Raw genomic sequence first — 11253 nt, forward strand, 5'->3', positions numbered from 1 at the left:
ACACACACACACACGTTAAAGCATAAAACTAGCATTTTAATAGAACATCATTCTTCAGATATACACACCTAAAACGTTCACATCCTTTTCAAAAGATTCCACAGTGCAAGCAATTAATTAAAGACAAGACAATTGTGTACAGGTGCAACAATGCTTCAAGCAAATAATCACAACAAATACCTAGAAATAATCCCACAGAGTCAGTCAGAGCCTCTTGATTACCGTTGTTCAGGACTCCATAAGAGACAACCCATGACCTTTCCTCTGGCGTCTGCCGCAACCTCCCATGGAGACCAGACACCAGTCACCATGTCACACCTTACGCATCTACTTCTCTGCAGACCTTTTGTTCATCTCCTCATCAGCTTCCATTAACTCACAGCTGCATTTCCATAGCAGGAAATCTTAACAGATTATTCAATTTCACTACAGTTTATTGCTGTTTATTGGTGTTGCCAATAAACATATATTTTCAAAATAAGTACCTGAACTAAACTGGCAAGAAAACAAAAATTGCATGATCTCTGAGTACACTCACTTACCTAAGAAATAACAGCCCAAGGGGGAAAAAAAATTAAAATCATCCCTGTAATTATTAAACTCTTGCACACAACTCTAAAGCCAATGAATACACTGTAACATGCTGTAAATTTAGGAACTCAAATAATGGAAAATATTTAAAGGGACCCTTCACTGTCATACCTAACTGTAACATTGTGTCAGGCATACACTATACTGTTTAAAGTTTGGGGTATTAATCATAGAAATTAATTGTTTTATTCAACAAGGATGCATTAAATTGATAAATTGACATAAAAAGTGACAGTAAAGACATTTATAATGTTACAAAAGATTTCTACTTCGAATAAATGTTCTTTTGAACTTACAATTCATCGAAGAATACAAAAAAAGTATCATGTTCCCCAAATATATTAAGCAGCCGTTTGATAATAATGTTACTTGAACACCAAATCAGCAAATTAGAATGATTTCTGAGGGATCATGTGAAACTGAGTAAGACTGGAGTAATGGCTTCTAAAAATAATTTTTTGCCATCGCAAGAATAAATTACATTTTAAAACATTTATTTAAAATTGTAACAATTTTCACAGTATTACAGTTTTTCCTGTATTTTTTGATCAAATAAATGCAGCCTTGGTAAGAATAAGAGACATCATTTAAAAACATAAAAAAATCATACCAACCCCAGACTGTTGAAAGGTTGTGTATATCCACTTTAGGTTCAGATGTTGAGATCAAATTTAGAATAAACATAGACTCAAGGATGTGAATCACCTTAATTAACTGCTCAAACCAATATACCAATAGAATAAATAATGTATCATTTAATAAAGAACTGCAAAATTATTGTCTATACAGCAAAATGGATAAGGCATCATAACAAAACATATCAACATCTTATCATATCAAAACCAACAAGTGAAATGCAAGAAGAAAAGGTCCTGTGCACTGAGAGAAAGAGACTGTGGCACGGCTCTGTCCCACTGTATCAGGAGGAGGAGCGTCTGTATTCAGCTATGATAATGAGCTGCCCGCTCAGGCTGGACGTATTGTGACTGCACGTCTCTATCTGTGTGCGAGAGCATTTTTTCCCACACTAAAACCAAACACCGTCTTGGGCAGTGGCATCGGCCTGTTTCACAGTCATCCTCTTTAAATGAGGTTTGCAAATACTATTGAATCGGCTAAGAGCATATGACAAGGGGTGGGGTGAGCGAGTGCGCTCTTAGCTTTGATGGTCCAGCCAGTGACAGCGTTTGAGGCCGTGTATGTGTGTTAGCAAAGGAAGGCCCTGTGGATGAGTGTGGGTATATTTGAAGGGGGTGGGCCTTGGCTATTAAATGGAGGATGACAGGGAGTAATTATTCTAATGCGCTACTTTGCAGTGTGGCTGGGTTAAGGTGTCAGCTGCGAGTCATTAGGCTTGACATGTGCTGGATAGCAACGAGACCCACACCGCTGCCACCACGCTAACCGGCCACCGTCAGGGTGCCTCTAGAACCGGTTAGCCCAGCCCTGTACCCTGGCTAATGAACACAACCTCTTCAATTTTACTGCCCAAACACTCGTTAACATTCTGTCTCTTCAGAGGAGAAAAACGAAAGTTGAAAAAAAATATGCATTTACTAGCAGGTCAAAAATACAAATAAAAAAATAATAATAAGACAAAAATAAATAAAAGACATTAATTCATTTTTGTTGTTTTGTTGCCAAACAGACCTGAAATAAGTCATTCCATGTGCCAGAGCAGAAGAAACAGAACAAATTAGTAAATTAGTGAAAACCCCCAAAATGTAAGTCAAAGAAAACGAAGAAGGGAATTCACTAAGAACAATAACGGTGTTCATTTGTACACGCTGTCTTTGCAGCTGTTTTAGTGAATTGTGCAAATCAGTAAGAAGTGCAAATCGAGGGGTGAGAACCAGAAGGGCGTAAGTGACATTTTTGGTGAAATGGAGATATATATATATCAAATGAAAGCTCTTAATGAGCTCTTTCTACCGGCAAAAGTGTCATCCATGAGTGTACAAATTTTTATTATAAACAATTGAAATCAGTACACAAAGTCAGATCAAACAATGGTAAAATGTTTGTTTTGGCTCTCCTGTAAAGTTGGTGAAATGTCACTTACGCCTTTCTGGTTCTCACCCCTCGAAATACACCCCAAAAAAGCTATTTGCAGAGCGCAATTCCCCAGTTTGTGGACCAGCGCTAGGTTAGGGAGCTTGACTCCACCGCATGCTGGGATATATGGAAATATGTCTGGTTATAACGCTCGTCTCTGTCATTTGATGAATCACTGACATCATGATCGCTAGAAAATGTACAGAAGCATCTCATTTTCTTTATTACCACCTACTTTCTGCAGTCAGTAGTAATGAAATGTTAACTGCCTCAGGCAAATAGAGCTGAGTTTTATAAATAAGGTACACTCTATAATAAGCCTAACTGATATAGATTATGGTTATTATGACTTAATATAATTACTCACAATGCTGTGCTATTTCGGTGCATTTAGCAACAGTTATAATATAATATAATATAAAAAAATCTATATTTTAAAATGACTTCTGTAAATCAGTTCATAAAAGCTGACTGCATAATAATTTAAAATGTTTTAGCAAAATGCTGTTTTAGATGGAGCATATCATTTAGCTACAGCACACCAGGATGTCAACTCTCCAAAAGTGTTTCATGTCAACTACCTACATATCTTACAGTGAGAAAAATAAACATAAATATGATTTATTTGCATATGTTCCAGTTCTGGACAATCAGAGCCCCCGAGCCAAGCCTTTGACGACACAGACAGAATTAGTGCTAATATATGCAACCATAACAAATAGCAGAACGTTCCATATCCTTATGTTACAGAGGATCTTATCAACCCATACCTGATGGCCTTACTTATGAAAAGTCATGAGTCATGTGTGCATAAGAGCAAAGTTCACAGAAAAGACCTACGAAGACACAACAATGTTAACCTAACCAAAATGAGAGTGCGACATCCACAGACAGATGAAAAACATTCACAGAAAAATTTTAATGCTTCAGCTCTTCCCCTTATTCTTTAAATTTGATGTTATCACTGTAAAATCAAAAAATTTTTAAAGAAGGATTCTTATTTCTTGCATTATTTTTTTAACAGTTTTAAATCATTTTGTCAGGAAAATCCACAATTCTGGAATTCCCATTTGGGTTTCAGTTTTCAGATTCTATAATGCAGTGTTTCTCAATTGGTGGGTCGTGACCCAAAAATAGGTCACAGGCCTGCTCTGACAGGATTGTGGACAGCAGGGAAAAACAATGCTAAATGCAAATAATGAAATGCATATAATCATAACCATATCACTGCGCAGAGTCAAAACATATAAAAAGAAAACAGCCTCCGTGTTTTGTTGTTGATGTCAAAGCCTGTGTGTCCAATCAAACTCTACAGATCCCAACAAGGACAGATGTAATGAAATGCAAATGCTTGATTTTAAGGACATTTTTGTTTACTTTTGTAATTTAAACAATTTTGGTTTCTGTGTTGGATCACCACTTTATGTCCAAAGCAAAATCTGAATTCTGGAGAGAGAGAAAAAAAAAAAAAGTTCACCGACAAACACTAAGATGAAACCTAATACAATAAAAAAGTCAGATTTCCTGTATATGAGTCAGGAGTGTTACACAATGTATTAATAATCATGGAAAATTCCCTCAGACCTTAAATGCCTTTAAGTGTCAGTATGATGTGATGAAGTTATTACTCACATGCAGGCTAAAATGAACACATCCATGATACCAAACAAATTGTGCCCCATGAATCCACTGGGCCCAAAACCAGAAACACACAAGACCTTCTGCTTCTAATCAAGACAACCAGTAGAGGCCAAACATACACACACACACACACACACACACACACAGACATACAAACAAACACAAACACACACACACACACACCCTCTTGAGTCCTTGCCTTTAGTTAGATCTTCACATAGTCAAGTCATCAGTGGTAATTGATGTAATTCTCATTCTCAAGTCATTCTCACTTCCATCACTATCCTGGTGACAACAGTTTATGTTTTAATTAGTGCTACTGTCTCTTAAAAAAAATTTAAAATAAGTAAATAAAAAAGACAGCTGGTGAATTACTACATTGTACAGATTCTTTAATATATTTTGAAATGTAATCAGATAAAATGCATGCAAAATGCATGGAATGAAGTGAGCAGCATACTGAGATCTACAAGTGTAAAAGATTCGTGTTGGACAGCTAGACAGAATGGATGGGTAAAACATGTGAGACTTCTTGGGGTAGGAAATTTATGCAGCTGCCACTTCGGAAGGGTTTGGGCCATCTGATGGGTTAAAACTATTAAGACCACAAGAGCAGTTCTGCATCTGTGCACACAAAAATCGGGATTCAGAACTACTTAAATGCATTTGTTTTGAGACCCTCAGAGATACATATCCAGATGATTGTGATCAAAACAAAGGAAAGTAAACAATGCCATTTCCCACAGATCTGATCTCTTTATGTTGAAATCTCTTTGCTGATGACAAACCCAGAGTCCTTTGTTTCTACTTGATTTGATGATTTATGATATGATGCACGGGACAGAGTGACCTATAACTCATTAAGGTTGACATCATCATTAAACTTACTGGGTTCGATTATAAACTGTTATGATGATCTATTATGATGATGAATGTCATATGGATTGTGATTCACATCTCTTTAATTTTGATAAAGCGTGAGATCGGCGTGCAGAAGTTTTGGTGTGACATTAGGAAACAGAAGCAGGACTTTTTGATTTTGTTTTTGAGGGCACTAGCTTTCCTCCTCTGAGAGAATGTTTGGCTGACAGGATGGAACAAATACATAAATGAATAAACCAATTTTTTCAACAGCTGCACGATAATTGTCACATCTGTGTCCTTTCTTCCAATCAATTATGAACCACAAGTTGTAATTTATTTATGGCCAATTCAGGCTCTAGTGATGAAATGTTAAAGACACTCCAAACGCAAAGTGATATAGGGATGCCAAACTTGCCATCTTAAAAAAATACATCTGCTCAAAATTACATGCTGCATTGCATCAGACCTGTAAGAAAGTGACTTTCTGCTCAAATAGAGGGACCACGAGTCTGAACTATAATATGATGTGATATGAGATCTAGGGGGAGATCCTGGGGTGCCGTTTCACAGCATCTAGCCAAACACTGAGTTTCAGTAGTGACAAAAATCAAGCCACACTGTTAAAGTCCTGCTTTTTAACACTGTTAAAGTCATGCATTTTATGAGCACAATTAATTTGTGTCTAATAAAGATTAGAACTGCATTTAATATTGCTTGGGCCATCGGTTTAAAATAAAGGGGCCTCCCAAATTTGCATATTAAAACGAATTAGCATAATCAACCCGCTGAAATCCCATGCATGGCATTCGAGTGCTGAAAAAGCACAGCTACAAACTTTAAAAAATGATCCATTGTGTATTATAAGCTATAGTAGTTTCTCCCATTCAGCTTACTTTTCTAGCGACTCAAAACTCGGGATTACTACTGTGTATACCTACAAAGTCAAATGATTTTTAATCATTTAATTTCTATATTTTATTTGTTTAATGAAATGTATTAATTTAATTTAAATGTAAGTATTTTACAAGTGTCTCCCATTCATTTTAATTACTAGATTTATTGAATTATAAAAATGTATTCAATTTAAATGCTACCTTTCTTGATTCTTCTTTTTTTTTACTCTATTTTAATATGACCATTGTTGCAAAATGTGCATATTTAAATATCTTAAAAACAAACCACTAAAACAAATCTACGCAAATTGCCTTTTAAGCAGTCGTGCACTGTGTTCATCACTTTAAATATTCAAATTGATCAGACGAGGGAAGGAGTGAATTACAATACATTACCGATTCCCTGTATGATCTCCATAGGTCTGTCACACTAAAGGAGAAAAATCTATGCGACAAAGCAGCCCAGGGAATGTCTGACACTAACAGTAATGCTGTTTAATTAAAGCCAAGATTCCAGCTCTCATTGCAACGGGGCTTTGATTTTAATAGACGATGAAGAAATGGCCCGCACGTTGACGTGAGCACATTTGTAGCCAGTCTGGCCAAAGGAAAGAGAACACACACACACACACATGCATGCACAAAGACAAACGCATCAGGACATCAACTCGGATTGAATCAGGGGGTTAAGGGGAAGTATGCAGAAGCTTGCGCCTGTGTTAAACAGTCTGGGGCAGGTACCAGCCTACCCGGCTAATCAGCAGAATTTGCTCCGATACAGGAGGAAAAGCATTTCTGAGCACATGCCTCTGTCACATACATCACTAAGATAAAAACCTCTGTAGGCTAAAACACTTGACCTCAATAAGGAAAAAAAAATATGCAATGCAAACAAAGAGGAGAAAAAATATGATTGTTAATGGATTGCATTTGGTTATACTCAGATCAAGCCTTCAATCAAGACAGAAAGTTTTAAGTCAAATAAAGCTATGCTGAAAGCTTATATAAGGAATTCAAAGAGAAATCATAAGAATGACATAAAATCATTTAAATGTTTAAACCTTTTTTTAAAGGTTTTTTTTATCATCACAAAAAATAAATAAAATGTTAAATTTAAACCATGTTTTTAAATATATATTTAATCCCAATATATTTTTTCATAAACAAAAACTTGAAAACTTTTTTTAAAGTAAATTGAAATGTATTTGTACTGCTGAGGATTATACAGTACAATGGCATTAATGGCAGTTTAATAGTGCTTAATGTACTGGAGACAATGGCTAAAGCCCCATCAAATAAGAAAAACGCTATTTATCTACATCTGAGGACATGTTAGTTCCTCTCCAAACCCATCTAATGTGTACACTACTAATGTGTAACCCCCCCCCCCCCCCACCCCACCAGTACCAGTTCACTGGGGTCCCCAACCTAATCCTGTTACCAGGAGGTCTGGCTGTTTGAGGAGGCTCATAGATTAACACGGCAGACATAGCAGACACAGCCACATGGACATCTGCCCTACTTTCTGCATTTCACATATCCCCCCCAAAAAAGACGGAGAGAGACCTGGTTCAAAGAGCAAGGGGCCATTTCATGAAATCGGTAAGCCAGTCATTGTTAAAGCTGTCATTTCTCCTCTGGGGCCGGTGCACTTTAACTGAACTGTCAGCTTTCTACTTAATGCTTGTTAAGGGTAACAGGCCAGTCTGCTGATAGCACTAATGAGGACCAGAAAAAAAAAGACACAAGCATGTTTAAAGGATGCACACCGATTGTCATAACAAACACAATGGTGCCGTAATGGCTACAAAAATCAGCTACTCACGGAAATTATGAAGATGTGAAGATTTACAGCAGATGGTGAAAGACTCATTCGTCTATAAATATGTTAATGTTTTGTTACGCGGTCAGCTCTCCGCTTCCATAAACAAGTGCTTTCCTCTGCTTTATTATTTGTGACGCTCTGATTTAATTCCAATTACCCCATTAATTAGAAATCTTGTGCCCTCTGATCTAGGGTACGTTTCAACTTAATAACATTTGCCAGGTTTTATTTGTACACAGAGACCAATGCTTGCTTGTATTTGTTTACAGAACAGAAAGTGGTTTTTTTTCCTAGAGGCAAAAAATCTGTATTTGCGCTGTATTTGTCACATAACATCCTGTGATAACACAATCAGAGAGAGATTAAATCATTAAATACTATTAAGCACTCTTATCTCCTGTCATTTTTCTTGAGATGCGAGTCCACAATTTGTGTTCTTGTTTAATCAGCACATTGATTATACGAAATCTGCATTTCAATGGGACACATCACAAAATAATTTTTTGGGCGAACAATTAAGCCATTTAAATGTAACCAAAAAACAATTTTGCCTTAAAGCTGAAGTGTTTAATTTCTGCACACAGCATCACTAAATGGAACTGCACAAGTAATAACTGTTAAATCAGATTATAGATTGTCCTGGTACAAAATCACATCACTGCAAAAATATACAAATTAAAATAAAAATCGACGAAACAGATTTTTATTTTATTTATTTGCAGCAACTCGTATTTTCAATATTTTTTTGTTTTCCAGTAAAAATATATAGACATCCATTAAGCAAGACAATTTTTAGATGATTATTATTATTTGTTATTTTAAAAAGTTTTTTTTAATTTTTTTATTTTCTTCTCACATTCTTGTCTTTGTTTTAAGTATAAACTTCACTAAATATAGGTAGATTTATACTTAAAACAAGAAAACTACAATTTGAAAATTAGGCAATAAAAATTAACTTAATTTAAGATATACTGTCTGAAAATAAGTCTTAATATCAGATATTAACATCAAAGTCTTATTCGATTATATTTGATTTGCTTATTAAAAACAATCTCATTTAAAGAATATTTAGATATTTCACATAAAAAAAAAAGTCTGATTAACAAAATTATTTTTTGCAGAAATGTTTTGTTCACCAAAGAGTTAAAGTATTTACACATTTTAGGGAAATCAGCTTAAAAATGGCTTCATACTTGTCTCTGGAATAAGAAAAAGTATTTTAACATTGCACAAAAATCACACACAAGATCTCGAAAGGCAACTCAGATATCACATATCTAAATGATGCTGCTTCTACCTAGTGCCAAGCAAACCACATTTCTGACGGCTGTTGTATTGCTGATCTGTTCAGTGCAGCTCAGTTCTGCTCATTAGGCAGTTGTCCCTCACTACAGCAGCCAGACCCACTTCATACTGGCCTTGCTAGTTCATTAGGACACTGTTCGCTCTCTTGGCTCCCGGGGTAAAACACAAACCGTTCGCGGTCAGCCGCTCCGCGCCCTAATCCAGTCATGAGACTGGGCTCTTAAACACTATTGCGGCTAAGCCTGGCCATGTGTGGCTCCGACCTGAGGGACTCGGTCCACCAGCCTAGAGCCTTAAATCTCTCCCCCGTTCTCACTCTCTCCTTCGTCCTCTACCCCGTTGCTATTTCTCCATGCCAGCGTTGCCTCCCTCTCTTCTTCTCTCCTGCCTCCTCTAATGGCATTCTTCAAGAGCTGGCCCTGTCGTGCCGCCCGCTCACAGTCTCTTAATTAAAATGCTCCCACTGCTCTGTTTATGTGACCGTTGACTGTTAAATTAAGATGCTGTCACACTGGGCCGCAACAGTACATTTTTATTTATTTATTTTTGCCAGGGCGAGTTCCGCTATGAGCGCTAGGTCCCGGGACTGCAAGCTGACATGTTTTCTTTGTCTAAGGTCGGAATTTACACCATTTAAAAATACACTCCACCTCATTACAGCACTGCCCTAAGGAGGCAAGCAGTCGGCATGGGCTAATAAGGTATGTGTTAGAGACTGATTTTAATAGGATTTAATGTATGCAGAGGCTACGCTAAAGTGACATTATACGTCTTGAACAATGCTTTCTGGGGGTGTGGGGGGCCATTGGTGCTAAATCTGCAAATATTGCATTTGCACCATGCTTGTATTACACATTGAGCCTTCCTTGGCTTCAAAACATCTGACAGTATTGACTTGGCCTGAGTAAGTGAGTGTGGGAGTTGAAACCAGAGAAAAAATGAGGATTGATTTACTCAAAAAAAAACAAAAAAAAAAACATCCTACTGAACGACGTCTTGAAAATATTGTAAAACCACCCTATCTATAATCACCCTCAGTTAAAGGCATTACTCCCATACCACCCACAGAAGTCTCCAATGAGGAAACAAAAGCCATAAAAAGAAATTCTGTCATCATTTACTTACCCTCATGCCATTCCAAACCTGTATGACTTTCTTTCTTTTGTGAAACACAACAGATGATATTTTAACTGTTTGTCTATATAATGAAAGTTAATGAGGTCCAAAACAACACTGGACCCCACTGACTTTCATTGTATGGAGACATTTTTTTAAAATATCGTCTTTTGTGTTCCACAGAAGAATGTGAGTCATACAGGTTTGGAACGACATGAGAAAATGATGGCAGAATTTTAATTTTTGAATACAAACAAATGCTTCAAACTGTGCCGTACCTTGGGGGGAAAAAATCCTACATCATAGTCAAGGATGATCCACTTGTCTACACATCACTTCATATTTACCTATTTTATATATGCTACTGTTCAAAGGTTTGGGGTCAATAAGATAAAAAAAAAAAAAATTATACTTTCATTCAGCAAGGATGCATTAAATTAATCAAAAGTGACATTTATAATGATACAAAAGATTTATATTTCAAAATGCTAACGGATCTGAAGGATTAAGCGACACTAAAGACTGAAGTAATGGCTGCTGAAAATTCAGCTTTGCCATCACAGGAATTAATTACATTTTATAAAATATAGTTAAATAGAAAACAGCTAATTTATATTGTAATAATATTTCACAATATTACTGTATCTTTGATTAAATACATGCAGCCTTGGTGACCACAAGAGACTAAAAACAAACATATCAACCCCAAACGTTTGAATTGTAGAGTAAATAATGACAGAATTGTCCTTTTTGGGTGAACTATCCCTTTAAGACCCACAGCAGCAGAAGGAACAAAATCCTTTTCTGCGGGTCCCGTCTTGAGTTTGCTTTTGTGTGGCGTCTCTCTGGGGTTAATGTATGTTAATGTATCATTTATAAAGGTGCTTATTAGTGTGTTTTGCAGACTGCTGCTTTGTAAAACAATACCGAGCCCTGCCGAGACGGTTAGTTAGAGGCGTGAGC

The 11253-nt window shown here is 36.5% G+C and overlaps 1 long non-coding RNA gene across 1 annotated transcript in view; it reads right to left on the reverse strand.

The window, feature by feature from the left end:
• The window catches only part of LOC107744859 (uncharacterized), a 24453-nt gene that overhangs the window by 12164 nt on the left and 1036 nt on the right, over positions 1-11253 (reverse strand). The window lies entirely within an intron of this gene.

The sequence above is a fragment of the Sinocyclocheilus rhinocerous genome, unplaced genomic scaffold (genome assembly GCF_001515625.1).
Source record: "Sinocyclocheilus rhinocerous isolate Xijiao unplaced genomic scaffold, SAMN03320098_v1.1 scaffold167, whole genome shotgun sequence".
Taxonomy (NCBI): Eukaryota; Metazoa; Chordata; class Actinopteri; order Cypriniformes; family Cyprinidae; genus Sinocyclocheilus; species Sinocyclocheilus rhinocerous.